The sequence below is a fragment of the Sus scrofa genome, chromosome 9 (assembly GCF_054392235.1).
Source record: "Sus scrofa isolate SSC_HxYL_T2T_F1_AM1 chromosome 9, Sscrofa_HxYL_maternal_Yorkshire_Landrace_v2.0, whole genome shotgun sequence".
Lineage (NCBI taxonomy): Eukaryota > Metazoa > Chordata > Mammalia > Artiodactyla > Suidae > Sus > Sus scrofa.
In genome coordinates, this window is record NC_139391.1 from 115,389,576 (window position 1) to 115,416,756 (window position 27,181).

At 35.7% G+C, this 27,181-nt stretch overlaps 2 protein-coding genes across 9 annotated transcripts in view; both read right to left on the minus strand.

Annotated features, from left to right (window-relative positions):
* The window catches only part of CNTNAP2 (contactin associated protein 2), a 2,042,838-nt gene that overhangs the window by 843,534 nt on the left and 1,172,123 nt on the right, over positions 1–27,181 (minus strand). The window lies entirely within an intron of this gene.
* The window catches only part of LOC146400103 (uncharacterized), a 59,974-nt gene that overhangs the window by 19,181 nt on the left and 13,612 nt on the right, over positions 1–27,181 (minus strand). The window contains exon 2 of one of the 2 annotated variants that reach the window (XR_014816182.1): positions 5,159–7,455. The exons of the other annotated variant lie outside the window; for it this stretch is intronic. The gene's annotated coding sequence lies outside the window, so the exon portion shown is untranslated. Of the gene's footprint in view, positions 1–5,158; positions 7,456–27,181 lie in introns of those variants that run through there. 2 annotated transcript variants of the gene reach the window in all.

Below are 27,181 nucleotides of genomic sequence, written 5' to 3' on the forward strand. Positions count from 1 at the left end.
TTTTTGATGACAGCCATTTTAACAGGTGTGCGGTGAAAGGGCAATCTTTACTTGCACAGATTTTGTGAGGAGTATTTTATATAACTGATCAGGCTCATAGAATGTAACTAATGTGGAAAATATTGAGGGTTCAAAAATTATACATAATAATATTCCTTTTAATCACTAACCCGAATTGATAATTCACTTCCTAGATTTCTTATTTTCTTGCCTCAATCTTTTGTACCATAAAAAGTTCAGTATCATTTATGTTTTATTTTTTAAAGGCAGCTTACCCTCTTGTTTTCCCTATAAAAAAAGCAAAAAAAAAAAAAAAAAAAAAAAAAAAAGAGCGAGAGAGAATTCCTATTGTGGCTCAGAGGGTTAAGGACGCAGTAGGTCTCATTGTCTCTGTGAGGATTTGAGTTCAATCCCTGGCCTTGCTCAGTGGGTTAAAGATCCTGCTTTGCTGCAAACCACAGTGTAGTTTGCAGATGCAGTGCAGATCCAGCATTGCTGTGGCTGTGGCATAGGCCTCAGCTACAACTCCGATTCAACCCCTAGCCTGGAAACTTCGATATGTCACAGGTGGGGCCATAAAAAGAAAGCAACGACTCTAAATCAGGGCTGTTTTTCCTCCCTGGGAGTCATTTGGCACTGTCTAGTCACAATTTTGTTGTCACAACTGGAAGGCCATGATATTGGCATCTAGTGAGTACAGGCCAGCAGTAAACAACCCATAATACACAGGACTGACCCTCACAATAAAGAATTATCTAGCCTAAAATGTCAAGAGTGTCATGATCGAGAAACTCTGCTATAAAGTATTTTAAAAACTAAAGGCCTTTTTTCATGGTCTCTTAATCTAAAGAACAGCATAAGTATTTGTGTATTTCATACATTAGAAAACCATTAAAGCAACCAGATTTCAGGATATAAGAAATGGCAAATACTTCCAGTTTTGCAAGCATTGCATTTGAGATTTCTATTAATTAAACCAAGATATATTAAAAGACAGGCCCTGACTGGAAATTTCAATTTGGAAGTATTTAGAGTGTACAGAAATTGAATCAATGGGTACGGATGAGATTGCCCAATTCAAAGAGGAAGAGTGAAAGGGAAAGGAACCTAAGACTGAGTCTTCAAGGGCCCTCATTTAATGATAGGATAAAAGAGAATGAATCCACAAAGGCAAATTAGTGGGAACAGGCAGAATTCAAGAAATAAGAGAAAGCAGAAAGCGTGTGATGTCATGGAAACCAACATAACAGATTATTTCAATAAAGGAAAACTGATATATAGTGTCAAATGCATCAGAGGGGAGAAGCAAGGAAAGGACTGAAAAGTCCATTTTATTAAGAGACATAGAGGTCATTACTGACCTCTGAGGAGGGCTGTCTTGGGTGAGTGATGGAAGCAAAAGCCAGATTGGAATGGGCCAGATTAAGTGGCAATGTGGAACCACAGACAACTCCTGGAGAAATTTTTATTGTAAAGGAAAGCAGAGGTTGTAGGGGCACATGTGTGGAATCCAGGTTAATATAAGACAGACTGGAGCGTGTTTAAAGGTTGATAGCAGTGATTTGATTACAAGCTAGCAGTCCAATATTCAGGGGAGAAAAGGAAAACTTCATAGTGTAAAGTTTCTCTAGAGGTGTAAGGGGCAGAATTAGAGAGAGAGAGAATTTGTCTTTATAGCAGAGTGAAATCACCTCTATTGTACCAGGAGGGAAGAATCAATAAATATGTTTATTGATTGGCTTACACAGAAGCAATACAGGCACTGTGGCCTGTTGTGCAGAAATAAGTATTTACCCCTCAAATAAAATAGAATTAGAAGGGGTCAACAACACAATTTGCTCTGATCTGAATGTTGTTGTCCACCCCCACCTCCGCAAATTCATATGATGAAATCCTAACCACCAAGGTCATGGTATTAGGAGGTAAGGCCTTTGGGTGTTGATTAGGTTATGAGGATCGCACCCCTTATAAAAGAGACTCAGGAAAACTCCCTGTCCTTCTGCTGTGTGAGGTTACAGTGAAAGGAGGGCTGTCTAGGAAGCAGGCTGTCATCAAATACATCAAATAAGCTAGCAACTTGATCATCTTGATTTTGTGTTTCCCAGGCTCCAGAACAGTGAGAGGGAAAAAAAAAAAAAAAGCTTGTGGTTTAGAAGCCATTTGGTATAGTAGCCATTCAGTCTATGGTGTTTTGGTTAGAATTATCTTTCCAGTTGTTCAAACCAATCTAACCAGGAATTCCTGGAAGCCAATCACAAGAAATAGCCCCCTAATCTGCTGGCCATGCTGTTGCTTTTCTCCAAACTATCCTGCCTACCCCTTGTCCGCTGGAGGTCATTCCTTGTACCTTTTGATGGAACTGGATACTCCCTCCTCCATGCTGAGTAATGCACACTACAGCGTATAGTAATGATTTTTGATCTGTTTAATATCCTTTACTAAATTGTGAGCCATTTCAGGGTGTGCTCATGTCACATATAGAACACATACTCAGTGCCCATTCTTTGGCAGGTGACTAATAAGTGCTTGCTTAGGAAATAAGCTTTACATTTTACTTCTTTCATAAATAAACATCTCCCCAATGGAATGCTATCTTGCACTGGCAAAAGAATGAATCTCTGAAATTATACATGGAAATATCAACTCATAGTTATCTGTGCATTCACATGTACCCCTGAGAATAACCCCTTAGCTACAGGCTTCCTATTCTAAACAGCTAAAAAGATGGGTTAATCCAGAGTTAATTAGAAAGTCCAGTTAAAAAGAAATCTTGCTAACCAGAAGTCTTCATTTTAGAATCAAGCTAATTAAATGGCTGATTACTGAATCTCTTTCTTCCCAGACTGTGACCTTATTGAAGGTAGAATATTTTTCTTGTTAAATTAAATACAAAGTACATTTGTTTAAAATGCTTCCTGAAAAAAAATGTGGTAGGCTCAAACAAGGGATGGGAACACAAGAATACACAGACTGACATTTCTGATCCCAAATATTTACTCCTTTCTTTCACGTCTAACACATGCAATAAGGTAAAACACAAGTTTAGAGGAACACGTGTCATATAAGCAAGAAATGGAGCAGTGGGAGTATTCTTTAGCTTATCCTGTTTTCTTTCTAAAATATACATTTATATTTTAAGTGATAATGGCAGTCCAAAAGACAGAGAGTTCAACTTATCAATGGACTCCTAAAGTCTTTATAAAAGAAAGGGGTAGATTCATAGAATTATAAAATAAACTGAATAATAAATGACAATTAAACTCCAAAAGAAAGGTCTACTAGAAATCAAATCTTCCATTCTGGAGTAGAAGAGGGTGGCAATTTAATTCGATGTAAGTTATATAATGCTAATGATATTGCAATTTTAATCATTAAATGAGAGTATAAGAGTCCAGAAAAAGTGTCAGAATGGGCTCTCACCTTACGCTATCTATTGAAGAAATAAGATATCAAATAGCCATACAGAGCAGTCTTATTATTAACTGCAAATTTATGAGGTAGAGTTAATAAGTATAAAGTCATTTAGCAATACTGAGTAGGTTACACAGCTTAAGTCTTAGGTGAGATCCTCAGAGTACACTATGGGCTAGAATATTCTAAAAAGTCTTCATGCAAAAATAAACTTGAGGTAGATTAATTGTAATTGCTTCAGCTTCCCCAGGTCTCCATTTGTCAAATGACAAATCAAGCTGCATTGTTACTGTTTGTTTTTGTGTGTGTGCGAGCCAATTAAATCAGCATGCACTTTGATTTATTTGTATTGTTCTCTGCAATTCTAACATTTCTGTTTCAGAATGAAATTTACTGTCTTTTTATCCAATTGCAAGCTGGACCTTTAAAATATGCTGGATTCCCCTGCCTTATGCCTTTCTTTCAACATTCTTTTCTAAGATTATATATTTAAGCCTGCCTATAAAAATGGAAAACCATCATGAACAAAGCAATTGGTCTGTTTCTACCCTTTGATGCAGCTTTAACCTTGCCCTCTTCCTAAAACCCAGGAAAGATAGAATCTGGCTGCCTGGAGCCCTCCAGGAAAATAAATCATAGTGGAGAAGTGCATGTGCTTGCATTTGTGAAGAGTAAAACCATCCCAGGAAAATGTCTATTTTCCATTAATACTTCTCTTAATATACTTTACTGTGGCTGCCATTCAGTTCCATGTGTTTTCAATGTGAATTTTATGTACTTCATGTACTCCCTGTTGTTTTTCTATTTGTTACCTAGCCAGTAAAATGTCTGATCTCTGACTTAGCATTCAAAGTGTCCATAATAGTTGGTTTGCAGGGTTCTGTCAATTTTCTACTATACAGCAAAGTGACCCAGTCGCACATACATGTATACATTCCTTTTTCTCACATTATCAACAATGGAAAAAATAAAAATCATTATTAAAAAAATTTTTAAGTGTCCATAAGATGTACCTGATGGTTTTACTTCTAAACTACTATTCAACTTTCTCAAACTTTTTCTACTTTCTCCCCACAGAGTCACCTTTGCCTCCATTTGTCCTGATTGGATTCATTTTGTCCACAGTTGCTTAGTTTATCTTTGCTCTTAGAACCATATTCCATAAAACTTTTCCAGACACTGTTAACAATTACCTTCTGTCTCCTCTGAGATTGTTCTGGTCACTTTTCACAAATTGCCTGGCATTATATCTGTCTGCAATGACTTAATAACTTAATATCCCATATTTAGAGGGTGAGTATAGGATCATTCATCCACTCATTCATTCAAAAAAAATTTACATTTATCCAATAACAGTCTCTCATAAGATTTTCCCCAGGATAGACACTGAAGATACAGTTAAACCAAACAGACTCACTCCAAAACCTTGTAAAACATGACAAACTAATGTGGGGACAGACATTCTGTGAACCTCAAAAAGTTCTAAGCCCCTTAGGTGTAGGTGCTATGCTTCTGGACACATCATCTTTCTAAACGTCTTCTGTTCTATCCCTGTCATTAAAGATAGAAAGGGATTTCACCTGGTAGATGTGCAGGGCACAGTGGAAGAAATTAAAAGGTGTAGGGTGAAAACTGCAGGAGATATCTGCTCAGTGGAAAGAGGTAGCTAAGCATTTTGGCCAAAGCTGATATGAAGCTTTAAGTAGAGTCTCTAAAATTCATGGTCACAGAAGACGTGTGGAGAAAATTTATAGTGCTCATATTCAATGACAAATGTTTATTTATATCTATTACAAACACACCACCACTACAACCCAAAAGAGCATGCAGCAGGCCGCAGCTTCAATTTTTAATACAGGAATCATAAATGAGTAAAGCTAAAAGCAACTCAATAAAAAAAAAATGGAGAATAATAAGTTTTTATATATTTACATGTGAGCTTTCTAATTATTTATGCTCAAAAGACAAAAAAAAAAAAAAAGCACAACTGGCTTGAAAGTAAAATAGGAAATATTATACATACAACTTTGCATATCCAGCCCCATTACTGACTGATACAGAACACAGGTTTTTGGGCAAAGGGATTCAGAATAAAATTAACACTTCAGAAATATATTTTTTAATCCCTAGTCTTAATAAGAACCGAAAAAAATAATAAAAACTGAGATGTAACTATATATAATAGTCCGTGTAAGACCTCTACAATAAAGAGTTCATACATTAGCCTTTGAAGCAAATCAACACTGAAGTTTTCGAGCTGTAACATTATGTTTAATGCTAGAATAAATAAAATTTGCGTTATAAGATTCAGTTGGAAATCCCAAGTTAAACCTCTGAAGGTTAGAACCAAATCAAGTAACAAATGATCAAATCAGTAGAAAAATATCTCCTCAATCAACAACATTGATAAGAAAGTCTAACATGAAATTAACACTAATAGGGTTAATTTTATCTGTTAATTATCTTTGCCTGGGGATCTGGAACAAATGGTCAACAGAAGAATTTTGTTAGAGAAAGATCTAGAAGGTAAGCAGTATCTACATGTTAAATTCTACATGGGTGGTTTTGACAATAAGGTAGAGAACAAATATTTGGCCAGAGCTGGTTGTTCAGGTCAGGGAGTATCTAATGATGTTGGTAGAAAAATCCCTTCTCTGGGATCTTGTCCTTTTCAGGAAAGCTGAGTGAGTTCAGAAGGAGCTGTCAAAGGTGAAAGGATCTGGAGTTTTGTCATAAGCATTTTTCATAATAATATTTCAACTAATAACATGAAGCAATCCACTTTCTTTATGATAATAAAAGAAACTGTAAAAAAATGACTGTGATAATAATGATACAAACACTACTTAAATCTTCTGTTCTTAGTACCTACTGGTCTAATCCTAGCCGGGGAGGGGGGGGGGACATTTATTTTTGATGGACACTGGGTTTTGAACACAAAACATTTGGGATGCCTGTTAGATTATGATGACTCTGAATTGGCAGCTGGGTCTGAGGCTCAATAGAGAGGAGAGCTAGAGAAAGAAGTTTTTAAGTCCTGAATGCATTGGTGGAATATAGAGCCTTGAGGGTAAATGAGATGTCTTGAGGAGTGGCCGTGGATGGAAAAGAGATCCAAACACCAAAACTTAGGCTCCCTATTGTTTAGAGATGATGGAAATGAGGAAGAATGTACATGTGAAGGAGGAGGAGAAGAGAGAAACGTCAAGTGAACACCAAGAAGATGTTTCAAGAAAGAAGGGATGGTCTGTGTCCAGTGCTGAGGAATTGTCAAGATGAGGCATGAGAATTCCCCCATTTGAATTAGCAACATGAAGATCGCTGGTGAGTTGACAAGAACTGTCCAACTGGGGATGAAACCCTTTGGGAACATGTTGAAGAAAGAATGAGACAAAAGAAAGTAAAGGTCACAATTACTACCAATTTTAAAGGGAAAAAAGAAATAGGTTGATATTTTAATTATTTGGGAATGCTATCAGCTGAAGGGAAGGAGAACAGTTTGGAAGTATGTGGTGAGAGAGGAAGATAAAGCAGAGTTGCAGCTCCAGGATCCTACTTGAGTCAGGGGCCTTGAATTTAAAGTAAGACTCTTTAGGATAGTTGTGTAGTGTTCCCCAGCCCCATTCTGCCCCCTGGAATGATGCAAAGCATGTGGAAAACTGCACTTTACCAGCACCGATATTTTTCTGAGGAAGTATAATTGGTGGAGAGAGGAGCAAAGAAATTGAGGATGATCATAAGGGAGTCATTATAATGCTAGGACACTGAACTCAAAGTGGGGGAGAGGAAGGGATGGCAAGAATGAAGCAAGTAGGGAAAATGTATTTTTGTGATGATTGGTTTAGGGAACTAGAGTATGAGCAGCAAAATTATGGAGGGGCTGTAGTTAATGATCATACTGAGGTCCAGAGGATAACCCTGGAAGTCAGTATCTATGACCCACTGGAGGATCATAGTAACTGAGGAGAGAAGGTCCAATAGTTGACAAAGAGCTTTGTCCAGGGGAGTTACTGGAGCATGCGGCAGTGGTCCAGGTAATGAAATCTGCAAAGATGAAGAGGTAATGGGCAAAAGGTTTTTAAATATCCACAGTAAGACAAAGTAGAATGTGATTATAATTAGCTTTAACACTGAGGCAGAGGAGGGAGGGAGGTTCTGGGAATTGCACATTCTTCAAATATATGCACAAGGGAAAAATGGTTTTGGAACCACTTCATAAGACATAAGTAGTATGTGCTTTATAATTATTAAGATTATGAAAGTTACGGTCACTATATTAAACATTTTAATCAAATTTTTCTTTAGCATATAAGTTACCATTTGGCTGATTCCATGATTGTGACAAAAATCAGCTTCACTGCACTAACTTAATTAAGAGACATCACTTACATAACAGTCATGGACTTTTCACAAAAAATCTAGAGAGTTGGGAAAAGAATTGAAAGGGTGGTCAGAGTGTGCCTTACAATTAGAAAATGTCATTAGTCAAACAAATCTACATATCTCAGACAGTAAACAGCATACTCAGAGCCTAATGATGACCTCCTGTAAAGCCTTAGCATCCCCTATTCAACTCAACCCAACATCTCTTCTCCATGACTTAAGACAAGTAGCTCAATTGATCCTTATCTACACGTGAATTCTAACAAAAAGTTGAAATATGACTTTTTCTTTTAGCAAACTCACATGCAAATAAGTCACGTGTAAAAATCGACATTAAATATTTACAACTGGAAACCTCTGTTCCAAAGCAATAGTAAAGAAGCATTTTGTGAGTTGGTAAAAATATGTTCAAGTATTTAAATTGTTTTGGGAAATGACATTACATCAAATATGATGTTAAAGGAAGTAATTCGGATATGTTTCCATGTCCATTTCTGTGAACTTTCATACCCTCTATGTGAAGAAGATATCCCACATTTAAGTACAATTAAGAGTACCAATTATCTGTGACCATTTTCTGCTTAATGGGGGTCATGATTAGTGATCCTGCTGAGCCATTCCTGTAGTTTGTGCAATGTCTTAGTTAAAGAGATTGTGTCTGTCAGGGTTTAAACAGTCTAAACTGTGATTTATATTGGTATATTTATCCATGATTTATATTTTAATAGCTTTGAATAGAAGGATAGAAGCTGCAACTATATTTTGTGTGAATAGAAATGCTGATAATCCTCTAATGTAACTTTCTGCATAGAAAAGAAACTGTAATGTCTATCATCTATTAACATTTCGCTATTAAATCATATCACAATAGTATTTTCTCTTTCTCTAATTTTAATATTTTTAATATATACATGGATGAGTTACTAATACAAACATGATTATTAGAAAAGCTTTTCAGAAGTTCCCATTGTGGCTCAGCAGTAACAAACCCAACTAGTACGCATGAAGACATGCAATCAATCCCTGGCCCCACTCAGTGGGCTAAGGACCTGGCATTTCCATGAGCTGTGGTGTAGGTCATAGATGTGGCTTGGATTTGGCATTGCTGTGGCTGTGGTGGAGGCTGGAAGCTACAGCTCTGATTTAACCCCTAGCCTGGGAACTTCCATATGCCATGGGTGTGAAAGAAAAAAAGAAAGCAAAAAATAAAGAAAGGAAGAAAAAATCTTTTTGGTGGATATTAACTTTTAAAATAACATTTTCAATGATCCTGAAGACAACTTTTTAAAACACCTACTCATGTGTTAGCTGCTGAACTAGCAATTAGGCAGTGATAGCTTAATGCAAACCAGTGATAAAATATAATCCATAAAGGTCAAAAACAAACTTTGAGAAGAGACTCCATTTGTGCTTGTCTTCAGCATATTTCTATACTCCACGGATAGGCTTTTCTGATACAGCTGGCGCTACAATTATTTTCAATGATGATTTTATTCTAATCCTCTATTGGATATGAACTAAGAAAACACTTGCTAACCTCCCTTTTTGTCATGAATTTTGTATTCTCAGAAGACTAGATTACAAATATTGACACAATTTCACAGTACTCACGTAAAAATGCATGTCTGCAACTGATTTTTGCAGTTAAAACTTTTGGTTTCTCTCTGAAATTGTTAATAATGTAATATTTATTAGTGCAGAGTAAAATGAACACTGACTATTTACTAATGGTAATCATAAGCAATGTAAAATCTATTTAGAAAACTAATGCAATATAACTATTTTATAAACTCTTATAAAATGTATTAATTTAAATAACTTTTTTGAGGGGGTAACTTTCAACATTCATTCTTGCATTCCTCCAGCCAATGTTGACCTGGGGCAGACGTGACAAAATGAGTTTATACACATGAACATCCTTCACTGAAGTATTGTTCTCAGTGGTTAAGATATGGAAACAACTTAAGTATGTCAACAGATGAACAACAGATATTAAAATAAAAAATATATAATATATATCTGATCTATATACATTGATCTATGTATATATATATCATATATATGTGTGTATATATATGTAAATACATACATACATACATACATACATACATACACATACACATACATACAGTGGAATGTTATTCAGTCTTAAAAAAGGAAAGAAGACTTGCCATTTGTGACAACCTACAGGGCATTATACTAGGTGAAAAAAGCCAGACAGAGAAAGATCAATATTGTATGTTATCGCTTATACGTGGAATTTTTTTTTTAAAGTCAAACTGTTAAAGAGTGAAATATTGTTTTCAGAGTCAGGAGAGTGGGAGAAATGAGAGCAGACACTGATCAAAGGATACAAACTTTCAGTTATAAGATGAAGAAGTTCTAAAGGTCTTATACAGCCTGGTGACTAGAGTTAATAATTCTGTATTGTATACTTGTAATTTGATGAAAGCTAATCTTCAGTGTTTCCACACCCCTAAAAAAGGTAATAATGTGAAGTGATGGATGTCTTAATTAATTTGATTGTGGAGATCCTTTCACAAGGTATATGTAGATCGAATCATCATGTTGTACATTTTAAATATATTTTATTGGAAGAATCAATATTGTCAAAATGATTATATTACTGAAGGCAATCTACAGAGTCAGTTCAATCCCTATCAAATTACCAATGGTATTTTTCATGGAACTAGAACAAAATTATTTTTTTAATTTGTGTGGAAACACAAAAGATCACAAATAGCCAAAGAAATCTTGAGGAAGAAAATCAAAGCTTAAGGAATAAGGCTCCCTGGCTTCAGACTATACTACAAAGCTACAGTAATCAAAATAGTAAGGTACTGGCATAAAACAGAAATATAGATCAATGGAATAGGATAGAAAGCCCAGAAATAAGCCCGTGCACTTACAGTTATTTACTCTATGACAAAAGAGGCAAGAATATATACTGGAGAAAATATACTCTCTTCAATAAATAGTAGTGGGAAAATGGGAGACCTACATATAAAAGAATAAAATTAACACCACACATAAAAATAAACTCAAAATGGATTAAAGACGTAAATGTAAAACCAGATACTATAAAACTCCTAGAGAAAAACATAGGCAAAACACACTTTAACATAAATCACAGCAATTATCTTTTTAGATCCATCTCCTAGAGTAATGGAAATAAAAAATGAAAATATACAAATAGGACCTAATTAAGCTTAAAGGCTTTTAAACAGCAAAGGAAACCATAAATAAAACAAAAAGATAACCTATAGTTGGGAGAAAATTTTTTCAGATGCTGAGACTTGACAAGGGATTAACCTCCAAAATATACAAACAGCGCACACAGCTCAACATCAAAAAACAAATAACCCAATCAAAAATGGGCAGAAGATCTAAATATATATTTCTCCAAAGAGGACATAAATATGTCCAATAGGTACATGAAAAGATTCTCAACATCACTACTTATTAGAGAAATGCAAATCAAAACTACAATGAGGTTTTCTGACCACCACACACTGATCATAAATAATGTCCACACCAAAAAGCCTACAAATAATAAATACTGGAGAGGGTGTGGGAAAAGGAATCTTCCTACACTGTTGGTGGCAATGTAAATTGGTACAACCTATGGAGTACAGCATGGAGGTTCCTTAAAAAACTAAATATAGAACTAACATATGATCCAGAAATCCCACTCCTGGGCATATATCCAGAGAAAACCATAATTTGAAAAGAAAATGTACCCCAATGTTCACTACAATACTATTTACAATAGCTAAGACAAAGAAACAACCTAAATGTCCATTGACAGAGGTAGGGATAGATGTGGTATATTTTATATGATGGAATATTACTCAGTCATAAAAAAGAATGAAATAACACCACTTGCAGCAACAGGGATGGACCTAAGATTATCATCTAACTGAAGTAAGAGAAAGACAAATACATGATACTGCTTATATGTGGAGTCAAAAAAAATGATACAAATAAACTTATATACAAAACAGAAATAGATCCTTAGACATAGAAAGTTTATGATTACCAAAGAAGAAAGATTGGGGGGAAGGATAAATTAGGAGTTCAGGATTAACATGAAGACTCTTATGTATAAAATAGATAACCAACAAGGACCTACTATATAGCACAGGGAACTATACTCAATATCTTGTAATAACCTTAAGGGAAAAGAATCTCAAAAAGATATATATGTACATATAATCAAATGCCACTGATGTACACCTGAAACTAACACAATACTGTAAATCAACTATACTTTAATAAAAAATTAAATTAAAAAACAAAAACAAAAATAATCTAATAATTTTTATACCTCAATAAAGCTGGGGAAAAATATAAATATCTTAAGCTATATACAAGTGAATATTGCAGTGTTTATTCTTGGCCCACTATAAATATTATTATTATTATTATTTTGTCTTTTCTATGGCTACACCCACGGCATATGGAAGTTCCCAGACTAGGGGTCTAATCAGAGCTGTAGCCACCAGCCTATACCACAGCCACAGCAACTTGGGATCTGAGCCGCATCTGTGACCTACACCAAAGCTCACAGCAACACCAGATCTTTAACCCACTGAGCAAGGCCAGGGATCGAACCCACAACCTCAGGATTCCGAGTCGGATTCATTAACCACTGAGCCACAATAGGAACTCCCACTATAAATATTATTGAATGAATAAATTAATTTTATGGGAAAATTCAGGGAGCAATGTTGAACACACCCCATTTCTACCTTTATTTTTGCCCTTCTGTTTTATTCCTCTTTATAGCACTGCAATATTTAGCAAAAAGAATTGTTTAACATCAAAAATTGCAGTGTTCAATATGTACTTTGGTTATTACCAAAGAACACTTTTTAAAAATTATACTTAACACTTTAGAATGACTTGGCACTGTTGGGGCTTTTTTTTTTTTTTAACACGTCACTAGAGATGACATTTTGATACACAGTCCTCTCACTATCCTGGAATTAAATAGTAAGTGCAGATTATTGCTTTAATTTCTAGCAATACAGCTGGTGAATGGTGAAATTTATAATTTTAGGCAAACTTACTCCATTAGCAAGATCAGTTTCCCTTCCTTGTCCCAAAAATTAACATTGAGATTACTGGCAAAGGTTAATTTGTGCATTTTGTATCTTGTGGAACCTCTGCTTTTAAGGTTCCTTTGATAAGAAGACTGGAGAGAAAAGGTGAATTGACTCCTCTTAGTTTTTTTATCTGACACAGCAAGTGGCAAAGCAAAGACTCAAGAGAGAGCTCATGGCATAGGATAGGTAATTTTGGAGACACCACAACTTATGACGCTTCCAGGGGTCCAATTCTGAATCCATTCTACAGGCTCATGTGCTTCTTGGCTCATGTCTGAATCCAGTCCAAGAAGAATCCTCTCTGAATTCATCACAGCAACATTGATTATATTCTAAGCCAATAATCACAAAAACACTAGTAGACAGTCCAACAGGGAACCCCAGCTGTGTATGTTGGCAAATCCTGATTTTCCAACAAATATAATAAAGCTTCCAAAAAAACTTCAAGCCAAATTTCAAGCTCAGGCACGGGAAATATATTAACTTCTGCCTCCTCCTCTCCCCTTGGCCCCAGTTTTCAATGTTAATTGGAAATAGGCAGTTTATCAGTAAATCATTAAATAAAAATAAATCATTTTGCCAGTGTGTTATGATGTAGAACAGATAACTTGGGTTTTTTGTTTTTGCTTGTAGTTTTTGCTTTTTAATGTTCCAACCAAGCATCAAAAAAAAAAAAAAAAAAAAAAAATCCCTCCCCATAACCCTGGCTAGTTGTCCGGATCTATGTGGCAGAACAGAGGTCCCACACAGCTGAATGTTTCCAGGAACAGTGGCAGTGGGTGTAGGAGGGGGTATTAGGGGGCGAGCAGGGCACCCCTGTGGGGCCACACTTAGGTTAGGATGCTTCTCCAGTGTATGAGATGGGGAGAAGTTAAGCCACACGAAATTTGCCTACAGGCTCGAAGATTGCAAGGCAGGCATGAGATAGAGTGAAGATAGAATAGCAAGAATTCCTTTACCTGGGAAATAAATACTTAGCCTGAATCTGTTTATTTGAATGACCATGTATTTACTTGCTCACATCTTTTATATGGTGGTTACAGACTCAGCCTTTGAAAGCTGCTGGAATTTTTTGGAACACTGATGTTGAGGGAAATATTTCTTCATAGGGTATTTTTATTTTTCCAGGAAACATGCTTGGAACCACAGCATTTCCTACTCCATTTAATAATGAGCACTTTCTCCAGAAGGTTTAGCAGAATTTTGCTTTTCTATCAGACACAGCAGGCATTAAAGCAAAGGGTGAAAGCTGTGTTTAGACTCCATTCCCCCCAGACAAGACTTTGCCTAAAACTTTACTTGCCTTTAGATGCTCTCCTAACTTATAATGAAATGGAATGTGGGTAATTTGCCCCACTTCATATTTTCTAGAGAAAGTAACTTGTGTCCTTTAAATAAGTCTAACCAACTATTAACAGATGACTTTTTAAAAGTCCTCTCATACTGAGTAAAGTCAGAAAGAGAAAGACAAATACCACATGATATCACTTATAACTGGACTCTAATATACAGCACAAATGAACCTTTCTACGGAAAAGAAAATCGTGGACTTGGAGAATAGACTTGTGGTTGCCAAGGGGGAGGAGGAGGGAGTGGGATGGATGGGGAGCTTGGGGTTAATAGATGCAGACTATTGCCTGGTGGAGTGGATTAGCAATGAGATCCTGCTGTGTAGCACTGGGAACTATGTCTAGTCACTTGTGATGGAGCACGATAATGTGAGAAAAAAGAATATACACATGTATGTGTAACTGGGTCATCATGCTGCACAGTAGAAAAAATAATAACGTACTGGGGAAATAAAAAAAATAAAATAAAAGTCCATCTGCCAGTCAATTGTTTGAAATTCAGACAACTTTTTCCCTTTGGGTATAAAAATATGCTCTAAATGGATTTATTTCCCAGGCTAGCCTACAAAGCCTGATACTAATTATCAGCCGAGGCTCCTAATTTTTAGACTACTGTTACTATGGGGAAATGCACTTGTGATTTTATATTAGGGCTCTAGGAAAACGTATGCTTATTTGGTGATGCTCCCCTCCCCACGAATAACAAACTCTATCAGATGGACAAGGGCAGATTTTCTTGGAAACATCTGGAAACATTAGATCACTGTTTATTTATGTCTATATAAGAAAAGGGATATCCTACGTATATGTTCTAAATTGGAGAACAAAGATTAATTTGGAAAGTCGGAACCAGGACTTTCCCAGTGCTATTAACATAGATGGATCATTCTTTAACAGAGAATTCATACATCAGGAACCTCTTGTTCAGTAAAAGATGTGCTTTCTACCCCTTTGACCAAAGAAAAGGTACCAGAAATTAAATTTTCCTTTTTTTTGTGAGTGATTTTTTAAATTAAAGTTTAGTTGTTTTACAATGTTGTGCCAATTTCTTTTAGATATAAAAGAATATATATATTCTTTTTTCTCATATTATCTTCCATCATGTTCTATCTCAAAAGACTGGATATAGTTCCCTGTGGTATAAGCAGGACTTTATTGCTTATCCATTCTAAATGTAATAGATTTCATCTACCAACCCCAAACTCCCAGTTCATCCCACTCCATCTCCCTGCCCCTTTGGCAACCATAAGTCTGTTCTCTATGTCTGTGAGTCTGTTTCTGTTTTGTAGATAGCTTCATTTGTGCCGTATTTTAGATTCCACATATAAGTGATATCATACGGTTTTTGATTTTCTCTTTCTAACTTAGTACAAGAATCACTAGTCGCATCCATGTTGCTGCAAATGGCATTAGAGAAATCAAATTTTCTCATTTTCCACCAATGGAACTTTCATTGTGGAAATAATCAGGATGGAGTACTGGTGGAATAGTTTTAGTTTTAGAAAATAAATAAATACCATAGAATTGTGCCTTCTACCATGCTGTGAAATTGTGGGTATTGTAATATAATTATTTTGCAGTTATAAGTGATTTTATAGAACAAGTAACGAAACTACCTAGAGCAATGTGAATTAACTCTTATTTTACTATATTACTAACTGAATTCCCTTATTCATCAAACCAGTTTGATAGCAAACTTTTCATAATTGCATTAATTTTTATGTGAATTTTAAATGACACCCTTAAAAAATCTTACCCTAGATTTTAATTAATCTTGAATATTTAATACACTTTTGCTTAACTTAAGCAAAGGCTTATCTTTGTTCTTGCCTAGGGCTCCTTGAACTTTAAGTAGTATGCATCGTATTTAAAACTTGGGTGCTGCTGTTAAGGAGCAAATAATTTCGATCCACTTAAACTCACCATCATCAGATAGAAGTTCTCTGTAATAATAATTACATTACAAAAGTAAAGAATAAAAATGAGAAAAAGGAGGGAAGGTTTTCAAAATTTAATTTTTTCTTTGTAGGTGTTCTCTAAAATGGAAAAGATGAGTTATGGTATTTCTAAGTATTTTATAATGTTTGTGTGATACATAATCAGTAATTCAAGTGTTAACGTAAAAAATTAAGGATAATAAGTAACATACAGCATGAAATTGTATCTTTTACAGATGTCCCAGTACCTGTTCTACTGGTGCCGCATGGAAGGAAAGCTGACTCAGATCTTCTGAGGGGACAGCAGCCCCCAGTGACTGGTTCCTACAGGGCACCTGACAGGGGCAGCCAAACCATAGATTTATACCAAATTACGTCTAGAGCCTGGTGAAAAAAGATAAATTGAGCCAACACATTTCCTTTCTAAAATTTGTAGAAATGTAAAAATAATTGGCCAGCTAGGAATGATAGCTGAAACAGAGGTCATAATGGAGTTGTAGGAGTTCCTATTGTGGCTCAGTGGGTTAAGAAACTGACAAGTATCCATGAGAATGTAGGTTTGATCCCTAGCCTTGCTCAATGGGTTAAGGATCTGGCACTGACACAAGCTGCAGCATAGGTCACAGATATGGCTTAGATCTGTAGTTGCTATGGCTGCAGCTCTGATTTAGCCCCTAGCCTGAGAACTTCCATATGCTGCAGGTGGGGCTGTAAAAAGGAAGAAAAAAAAAAAATGGAATTGTAGGGCCAAACACGGGTGCTGTGAACACTGAAGTTGTATTAATTTGGATGGTTCGGGTTGAAAATTAACAGAAAACAGCACTGGATCTGCCTTCACACACACACACACACACACACACACACACACACACACACACACACACACAAGAATTCAATGGTGCAAATAAATGAGAAGTACAGAGTTGGGTACAGGCTTGATCAAGAGGCTCAACCAAGTTAGCAAGCTTCTGGCTTGTTTGTCCTTCCAAGGACTCTCTCTCTACTTTGTCTTTTGCCTAAGGCTGCCCCACCCATCACCCCAGAAGGTTTCCAGGATGGCTGGCCTGGATCACATGCATAGCTGTAAAGTAGTCTCAGTGCCCAAGGGTTGAAATATTGATTGTACCTGAAGACAGATTTAGCTTCTTTGAACTCAAACAGAAATGAGACACTGTTGAAAAGGGATGGAGTTTGGTTGCTGACAAGGCAAGCAATGCATACCCATCACAGAATTTATGACACTATAAAAACTATAAACACAGCAATTCAGCTGATTTGGGGATTAAAGGGGAAAAATGAATGCTCAGGTATATGAATACATGTGAATGCAGAGCATTTAAGGTGAAGAACTTGCACTTTTTAAACTGTCTTGAATGAAGAACTGCCTCTGGAGTTCCAGGATAAGTGGGAGGCCATGCAGAACCTTCTACTAAGGAGGACTGGGGCAAGAAATGTCATCACAGCCAATTGGATGCTCCCATCTGAAACTAAAAATGGAGGGAGGCATGTAAAAATGCAAGGTCATAGAGGATGTCCTGGGGCTGAGAGGGCCTGGAACATTGTCTTCTGGTGAGAGGTGATAGACTTTGGCTTTTCTTTACTTACCTTGGGTTCTGCCTTTTGTCGGTTCTGAGCTAGAGGAGGATAGTTCTTAAATTCACCAAAGCTTTTACTTTTTCTTTTTTTGTTTTTTGACTGCATCAACAGCATGTGGAAGTTCCCAAGCCAGTTACTGAACCCAAACCACAGCAGCAACTGATGCTGCTGCAGTGACAGTGGTGGATCCTTAACCCACTGCCCTACAAGGGAACTTCTATTTATTTCCTTATTTGTTTTTGCTAGTGTGTTTATAACCAAGAATCTGACTTGTATAGTTCCTCACTATGAATGGGCCAAATTAATACATAGTTGCTAGGAGAGAATTTAGGAATGAGTCAGTCACTAAGTTTGGAGAGAACATACATTTAGATACTGAGTTATATAGTACATTGTTTATTGTTTTTTTTTGTTTGTTTTAAACCCCACCCACAGCATATAGGAGTTGCCAGGCCACGGATCAAATCCAAGCTGCAACTGCAACCTCTGTTGAAGCTGTGGCAATGCCATATCCTTAACCCACAGTGCCACAGTGGGTTCTCCTATACTATATTGTTTCTATCATTTCTGTGTATAGAGATAGACAGTGATTTACTGAAAAACAACTTTCTGTGTATAGAGATAGACAGTGATTTACTGAAAAACAACTTTCTGTGTCTCTTCCTAATAGTAATGTTAAGTTATGGGACTCTAAAGAGAACATCTGATACAGGAGAGAAATAGTAGTACTGAAAGTTTGGAGAGAACGCTCATTCCCATGGTGTAACAAGCACTGTGCCACACACTATTGCATGTTTTTTAAATCACACATTTTTTCTTTATTATCTGATTTGATTTACTTTCCTTGGAAAGGGTAAAGAAAATAGGTTCCTCTCTTATCAGCCATAACCCTTCAAGGTCCCACCTCACTAGCTTTCCTTCTCACCACCTGAGCGGATTTCCAACACATCCAGGAGCCATGGTGCAAAGGCTCAGTCTTTGCTACACTCAAGGTGTGGTCCATGGACCACCAGCATCAGCATTATCTTAGAGCTTGTTAGAAATGTAGGAACTCTGTCCTTACCACAGACCCACTGAATAGAATAGATCTTTCAACAAGATCCCAGGTGATTCACATGAACATACAAGATTGAGAAAAACATCCTCTCTCCAAAAAATAAATCATTATTTTTTTTTGTCATACTCTTCTCTCAACCCCATGTTCCCCTGCTCATCATGAGCTTACATTTCCAGTCACTCATCCCTATAATTGAAAGCACTCTTCTCGGCACAGATATTTACCCTTTAAATAACTTTTGGACTCATTCATTTTTATACTGATCTCTATCAGCCGAGCTACAGTGTTCACGCTGACCTTTCTCGGAGTTCCTTATAGGGTACTCTCTTAGGGAACTGTTGTATTTAAACAAACTCCTTTTCACTTTGACCATTTTTTGTTAACACTTCTGAACATTTGTAACTACAAAACCTAGTTTTGCTATGAAGAAAGCATTCTACAGAAAACTTGCCAATAGAAAACAGTCATTTTTCTGGTCTACTCAACTTGTTACTAAAAAAGATGAGTTTATAACATTCCATAATTCTAAACCATTATTTAAAAAATCCTTTCAGTACACACTTTTCTGATGTACCCACTTCTAGAATTTGCTGAACACTGACTCAAAGAGGATGGGTAGGAAAAAAGAGGCAGAGGAGTTTTAAGAATGAACGAGTTAGTAAACCAGCTATAATGGAAAAAAATAAAAATCATTAACTATAAATAAATAAATAAATAAAAAGAATGAATGGGTAGAAGTGGGATTTCCTTCAAGTGGGTGAAAGCTGATGACTCGGTTCCTCTTGGATGTATACAGATAAAAATAAACCATGTATATTCCAGAAGTTAACGGCTTTTCTGGACTATGGACTACAAAACGCATTCTAAGAATGTTTATTCAGACATCATGAGAATCTGGGGCAATTCCCTATTTCTTCCATGTCACATGCCTTAATTTAAATTGTCCATTTTTGTCCAAGACAGCCTTGTCCCTTATCATTTTTGTTTAATCCCATATCTTCCATAAAGCACTTCTGAATTCCTCTATTTGGAATTATTCTTTTCCTTTTTTTATACTTTCATAGATTTTGTGTGTGTGTGCTACTACCCTTGCAAGCATTCATTTCACAAAATTTGTGTAGTTAGAGCATATTGCTCGTGAGGCACCTTGTCAGTGCAGTCAGAATAGGGAGCAAGCATGGGGTGGGGCGTTTCCCATTCTTATGAAGCTTGAAGCATATAGGAGGAGAAAGAGATGCAAAAACGTCTTAAATGTACGACTGTAAAGAAGTTTAAAAGAACCTGACCCAGTCATAGAAGACTTGGGATGGCTTCTGTGAGAAAGTTATTTTTGAATTGATCTGAAGGCTAAGAAGGCAAGGGAGAGATGATGAGCAGTCACAGCACAGTGCAGGCAAGGACCACTGAGAGCCCACCACAGGCACTGAACTCAGGTGGTGTAGCTGGGAGTGTGGAGGAGAATGATATAAGATGGAGCCATAGAGGGAGGTAAGGGCCAAACCAGAAGAGCCTTACATACCACTTTTGAGGATCTGGGACTTTTTCCTAAGTTAAATTATTATTTTCCTAATAACTTAACTTTGATAAGTTATTGATGAATTTCAGGAATGAGAATTTTACAGTGTAAGAACTAGAGTATATTACTACCTCTGTCATTCTATTATAAAATCCTTGAAGACAGATATAAATCTGTTGGTAAAATTCTTGAAGTATCTTATTCATCCTTGAATGCCCCCAAATGCCTACTGCCTCAGACTGAAGCTTGATTAACTACACTCAATTTGAATAGTTGGAGGAAAAATATAAGATAAATAGCTTGAAGAAATTATACCAATGCTGCATCAGTTTTTTTTTCTGGAATTATAATTTTTAATTAAAAAAACTTTCTGATATATCAACTGGGCTATCAACTGTTACCTATCCCATTACAAAATTTCTTCTTCTATCTCAGTAATATGCCCCCAAGTTTTAGTAGGCATATTGCCATCAAGAATAAGAGAATAATTCCCAATCTATCTTGTAACTCGCTGTAGTTCTAAATCTGGCTATAAGATGTAAGTGAAAGAGTTGCATGAAACTTCTTATAATACTTATTAAAAGGAGAAGTGGGCCATCCTTCATGAGAAGCAGATGAAATGTTGGAGTTCTAGCAGTCATTTCATGACTGGAAAAATGCAAGTCATGGGCTAAGGAAATTAAAGCAGAATGGTAGAGTCTGGATCTCTGATTGCTTTTAAGATTTACCATATAAGCTTTGAATTATCTATTTCAGATAACTTACATGTGAAACGAAAAATTTAGATTTGTCTAAGACATTATAATTGATATGATCCAGCAAATTTACTTCTGGGTATGTATCTGGGGAAAAAAAAACTAAATAAAAAAGATATCTGAACTCTCATGTCTACTGCAGCATTATTTATAATAGCAAAGACATGAAAACAACCACAGCACATGAACAAATGAATGGATAAAGAAAAAGTGGTATACATACACAATGGAATATTATTCATCCATAAAAATGAACAAGATCTTACCATTTAAAAAGAATGGATGGATCTTGTAGCATTATGCTAAGTGAAATAAGTCAAACAGAGAAAGGTAAATACCATATGACCTCACTAATTTGTGGAATCCTAAAACAAAAGCAAGATGAAACACCCAAGAGTTTGTGGATTCAGAGACAGGTTTGTGGTTGCCAGAATGGGGAAGGGGTGAGGAAAGGGCAAAATGAGTGAAGGGAGTCAAAAGATACAAATATCTGGTTATAAAATAAAATTATGAGGTGTGATGGACAGCATAGGGGCTCTGGTTAATTACAATGTACTGCATAAGTGAAATCTGCTAAGAGAGTAGATCTTAAAAGTTTCATCACAAGAAAAAACATCTGTAAACATGTACGCTGAGAAATGTTAACTACACTTATTGTGGTGATCATTGCACAATATATACAAATATTGAATCATCATATTGTATACCTAAAACTAATATAATGCTGTATGTTAATTATACCTCAATAAAAGAAGGAAGGGAGGAAGGAAGGAAGGAAGGAGAGAACTGTAATTGTGTCTTTGTTCCCATCAGCTGAAAGCAATTTCTAATTGAGACTCAACCTTTTACTTCAGAAATACTGACTTACACATATCTGTGTGACTGACAGATATTTTAGCAGAAGAAATTAATCTTTGAATTCTAACTTGTGCTCAACTAAAATATTGTCTACATACTTTAGGCCTCATTTTTTATTGAATACTTTTTATTTTTAATGAATAGAAAATTAATATTCTAGAAGAAAGCCAACACATCTGGCTTCTAAGTATGTAAAGATATTCTCTGGAGATGATATTGCAAGCAGCTTTAGGGCTTAAGAAAACCTCTAACTAATTAAAAGGGACTGAGAATTTCAGAATGATGCCAGTTTCACAGACGTTTTGGGAATTGCCATTGTCTCTGAAATAAAAGAATTCTAAAGGGCAACTTTCTGAGTCTTATCTGAAGTCGCATGGATCTTATTTTAACTCAACTTTGGACAAGACCAACATAGAAGCTGGAGGGGTTTTTTTTTTTAGCTTCACAGTATTCAGCTGGAACTATCTAGAGATTCCAGACCAGCACTGTCCACTAGAAATACAATATGAGCTATATACCATATGTAATTTTAAATTTTATGGTAACCATATTTTAAAAAGTGAAAAGAAAAAGGTGAATTAATAATATATTTTATTTAATAAAAATGAAATCAATATAAAAATTAATGAGAAATACCATTTACTCTAAGTATTCACAGTCTAGTGTGTATTTTACACTTATAGCACATCTCAAGCAGAGTAGCTTTTTAAGAGTCCAATAGCTGCATTTGGCTAGGAACTGCAATATTGTGACCTCTCCTATTTTCCTCTTTATTCCTCCATGTTATTACCTGCACTTCTAACTCAGCTAAGCTGTTTCTATTTTACCTTTTACCTCTCCCATTGCTTACCTGCTGCTACTGGTTTACACCATTTTCCTAGATCCCAGTGAAATCTTATTCTAACTAATATACAGCCGCTCCCCAATATTCATGGAAGATACATTCCAAGGCCCCCATTGGATACCTGAAACCTTGGACGGGCAACCACTGGGGGGCTTAGGGAAACCCTATATATATATTATGGTTTTTTCTGATACATACATACCTAGGACAAAGTTTAATTTATAAATTAGGCACAGTAAGGAATTAACAACAACTAATAATAGAACAATTGTAATAATATAATGTAATAAATATTATGTGAGTTCAGTCTCTCTCAAAATATCTTATTGTACAAATTTAATGCATTTTTCATCTTAACTAAGCACCTGTCACACATTATGACCCTAACTTTTGCAGTTTGAAGTATGACAGCAAAAGTAGCACAAATTTGTATTTCCTTCTTCACAATTTCACAGAAGATATGTTCTCACTACAGACCTTGATAACCTCGGGATATGATATTTTGTTTATTAAGTCCAGAACATTCACCTTTTCACTTAAAGGAAGAAATTTACAGCTTCTCTTTAGTGTATATGAATTGGCAGCATCACCACTCTTAGGCTTTGGGGTCATGATTCAGTAAAATAAGGGTTTCCTGAGTACCCACACTGTGATACTAGAGAGTCAATCTGATCAGCCAGATGGCTACCAAGTAACTAAGGGGGAAGATGTATTGGACAAAGAGAAGAGTCACATGGAGGAGACTTCATCTTGCTACTCAGTGCAAATTTAAAACTTACACATTGGTTCTGGAACTTTCCCTTTACTATTTTCAGACTATGGCTGATCACAGAAACTGAAACCACAGATGAGAGAGGACTACTGTTCTCATTATTCTACACTTAATTAATTTAGTATTCATGTCTGGATAACCAAATAACTTAAATATTCTGGCAAGACACTGTTCAGGGATGAGTGAAGATACCCCTTCCTCTTCCAAAAAAATCTGCTTTTCCTCACTCTGAAACGTTTCTCTTTTCCACAATACCTTTCCCACCTCCAAACCCAAAGAACTTTCCTCAGTTCAACTCCCAGATATGCTGGATTGACCCTTTCCTGCACACAACTCAAGATCTCACCACCTCTGCTCAGACCATCAGAACAAACATCAGTAATGCAAAATTTACCTCCCTGCAATCCTTCTATGATTCTTTATTGCCCAGGGGATAAATTACAATCTTTTTAGTAGCATCATTTCCAAATGGTTCTCCCTAAATAATTAGCCTCAGATCCCTACAGTAAATCTCTAGCTTCACACTAGTAGCTGCTAATCTCTGGAAGACTGCTGCTATAACTACCCGAGTTTACTGTGGGTCTTTTATGTCATTCACCCCTAAGTCCTTTGGCATTTGCTTTCAACATACACAAATCAAATCATCAAAATGACTGAACTAGAATGGTTCAACATACACAAATCATCGATGATTTATGTATGTTGAACCATTCTAGTGAACTTTGGATGAATCCCACTTAGTCTTGGCGTATTATCTTTTTTATATATTGTTGGATTCAGTTGGTTAAATTTTTTTGAGAATTTTTGTATCTATATTCATCAAATTTATTGCCCTATAATTTTCTTTTTTGGTAGTATCTTTGTCTGGTTTTGGTATTAGGGTGATGGTGACTTCACAGAATGTCTTTGGTAGCTTTCCTTCTTCAACCTTTTGGAAAAGTTTAAGAAGGACGGGTATAAGTTCCTCTTTGTATTTTTGGTAGAATTTGCCTGTGAAGCTATCTGGTCCTGGTCTTTTGTTTGTTGGAAGTGTTTTTATTACATATTCAATTTCATTTCTAGTGTTCAGTCTGCTCAGTTAATCTGTTCTTTCTTGATTCAGTTTTGGTGGGCTGTATGTCTCTAGAAAGTTGTCCATTTCTTCTAGGTTGTCAAATTTGTTGGCATGTAATTGTTCATAGTATTCTATCTTTTTTTTTTTTTTGTATTTCTGCAGTATCTGTTGAGATTTCTCCTTTTTCATTTATTTTTTTGTTTAGTTGAGTTTTTTCTCTCCTCTTCTTGCTGAGTCTGGCCAGAGGTTTGTCAATTTTGTTTACCCTTTCAAGGAACCAGTTCTTGGTTTCATGGATTTTTTTTTTTCTATTGTTTTTTGAATCTCCATTTTATGATTTCCTCTCTGACCTTTATGATTTCTATCCTTCTACTGACTTCCAGTTTCATTTGTTCTTCTTTTTCTAACTCTTTTAGGTGGTAGGTTAAGTTGATTTGAGATTTTTATTCTTTTCTGAGAAAGGCCTGTATGGCTATGAACTTCCCTCTAAGAACAGCTTTTGCAACATCCCATAGATTTTGAATGGTTGTGTTTTCATTATTTTTTGTCCTGAGGTATTTTTTAATTTCCCTTTTGATTTCATCATTGACCCACTGGTGTTTAGTAGCATGTTGTTTAGTCTCAATGCAGTCAATTTTTCTCATTTATTTTCCTGTGGTTTATTTTTAGTTTCATATCATTGTGGTCAGAGAGAAAACTTGAAATCATTTCTATACTCTTAAATTTGTTGAGGTTAGTTTTGTGCCCCAGTATGTGGTCAATCATAGAGAATATTCCATGTATACCTGAAAAGAATATATACTCTGATTGTTTTGGATGTAATGTCCTGAAAATGTCGATTAAGTCTAACTTTTCTATTATGTCATTTAGGATCTCTGTCTTCTTATTGATTTTCTGTCTAGAGGATCTGTCCATTGATGTGAATGGGATGTTAAAGTCTCCTACTATTATTGTATTCCCATCAATTTCTCATTTTATGTCTGTAAGATCTGTTCTATGTATCTTGGTGCTCCTATATTAGGAGCATATATATATTGATGATTGTAATGTGGTCTTCTTGAATGGATCCTTTTATCATTAAATAGTGTCCTTCTTTGGCATTCTTTATGGCTTTCATTTTAAGGTCTATTTTTTCTGATATGAGCATTGCAACTCTTGCTTTCCTGTCTTGTCCACTGGCATGAAATGTCTTTTCCCATCCTCTCACTTTCAATCTATGTGTCCTTTGTCCTAAATCGAGTATTTTGTAGACAGCATATTGTAGGCCCTTCCTTTTTTTTATCCAATCTGCCACTCTATGTCTATTGATTGGAGCATTTGGTCCATTGACATTTAAGTTAATCACTGATAAGTATGTATTTATTGCCATTTTAAACCTTGTTTTCCAGTTGAGTCTATGTCTCCGCTTTCTTGTTCTATTGTTGTTGTTGTTGGATGATTTCCTTTTGTTTTACGCTTGTGTCCTCTTCTTTGTAGTTTTTGTGAATGTATTGTTTGGTTTTGATTTGCAGTTGCTCTGTTTTTCAAGTATGTTAACCCCTTCCTATATCTGTTTGCTTTAGCCTAATAGTCATATAGCCTCAAGTATATTCTTAAAAAAAAAAAAAGGCTGAATTTTTTTACTTTCCTTCCCCACATTTTATGATTTTGAAGCACTTTGTTAATATTTTCATGTTTGCCTTTTTGCTGTTCCTTGTGTTTATTATTGCTTTTACAATATTTTTCTTTTAGATCTGTATACTGACTTGGTTAAGTGATTGATTTCCAATTGTGATTTCCTCCATCCTATTTCTTACTTCTTTTTTATTTAGAGGAGTCCTCTGAGTATTACTTTTAGAATGGTTTTAGTATTGCTGTAGTCTTTTAGTTTTTGTTTGTTGGAGAAATTCTTTATTTCTTCTTCTATTTTAAATGATATTCTTGCTGGGTGTAGCATTCTAGGCTGCAAATTTTCTGTTTTAGAACTTTGAATATTTCTTGCCACTCTCTTCTGGTCTGTAGTGTTTCTGTATAGAAATCAGCTGATAGCCTTATAGGAGTTCCCTTATAATTAGGTATTTGTTTTTCTCTTGCTTCCTTTAGAATCCTCTCTTTAACTTTTGCCATTTTTATTATAATACGTCTTGGCGTGGGCCTATTTGGTTTCAACATGTTTGGGTCCCTCTGTTCTTCCTATATCTTAATATATGTTCCCTTTAGATTTGAAAAGCTTTCAGCCATAATTTCTTGACAATATATTTTCTGTCTTTTCTTTTCCTTCTGCTTCTGGAACCCCTATTATGTGTAGATTGGTCTGCTTTATATCATCCCATATATCTCTTATGTTGCTTTTATGTCTTTTCATTTAGTTTTCTCTCTGCTGTCCTGATTGCATGATTTCCATTATCCTATCTTCCAAGTCACTAATCTGTTCCTCTGTATTGTTCATTTTGCTCTTGAGAGCCTTTAATTCAGCTTGTGTTTCTACAAATGTATTTTATAATTTTTCCTGGCTCCTCCTTATATTTTCTAGTTCCTTTCTAAAGTAATCTGCATTACTTC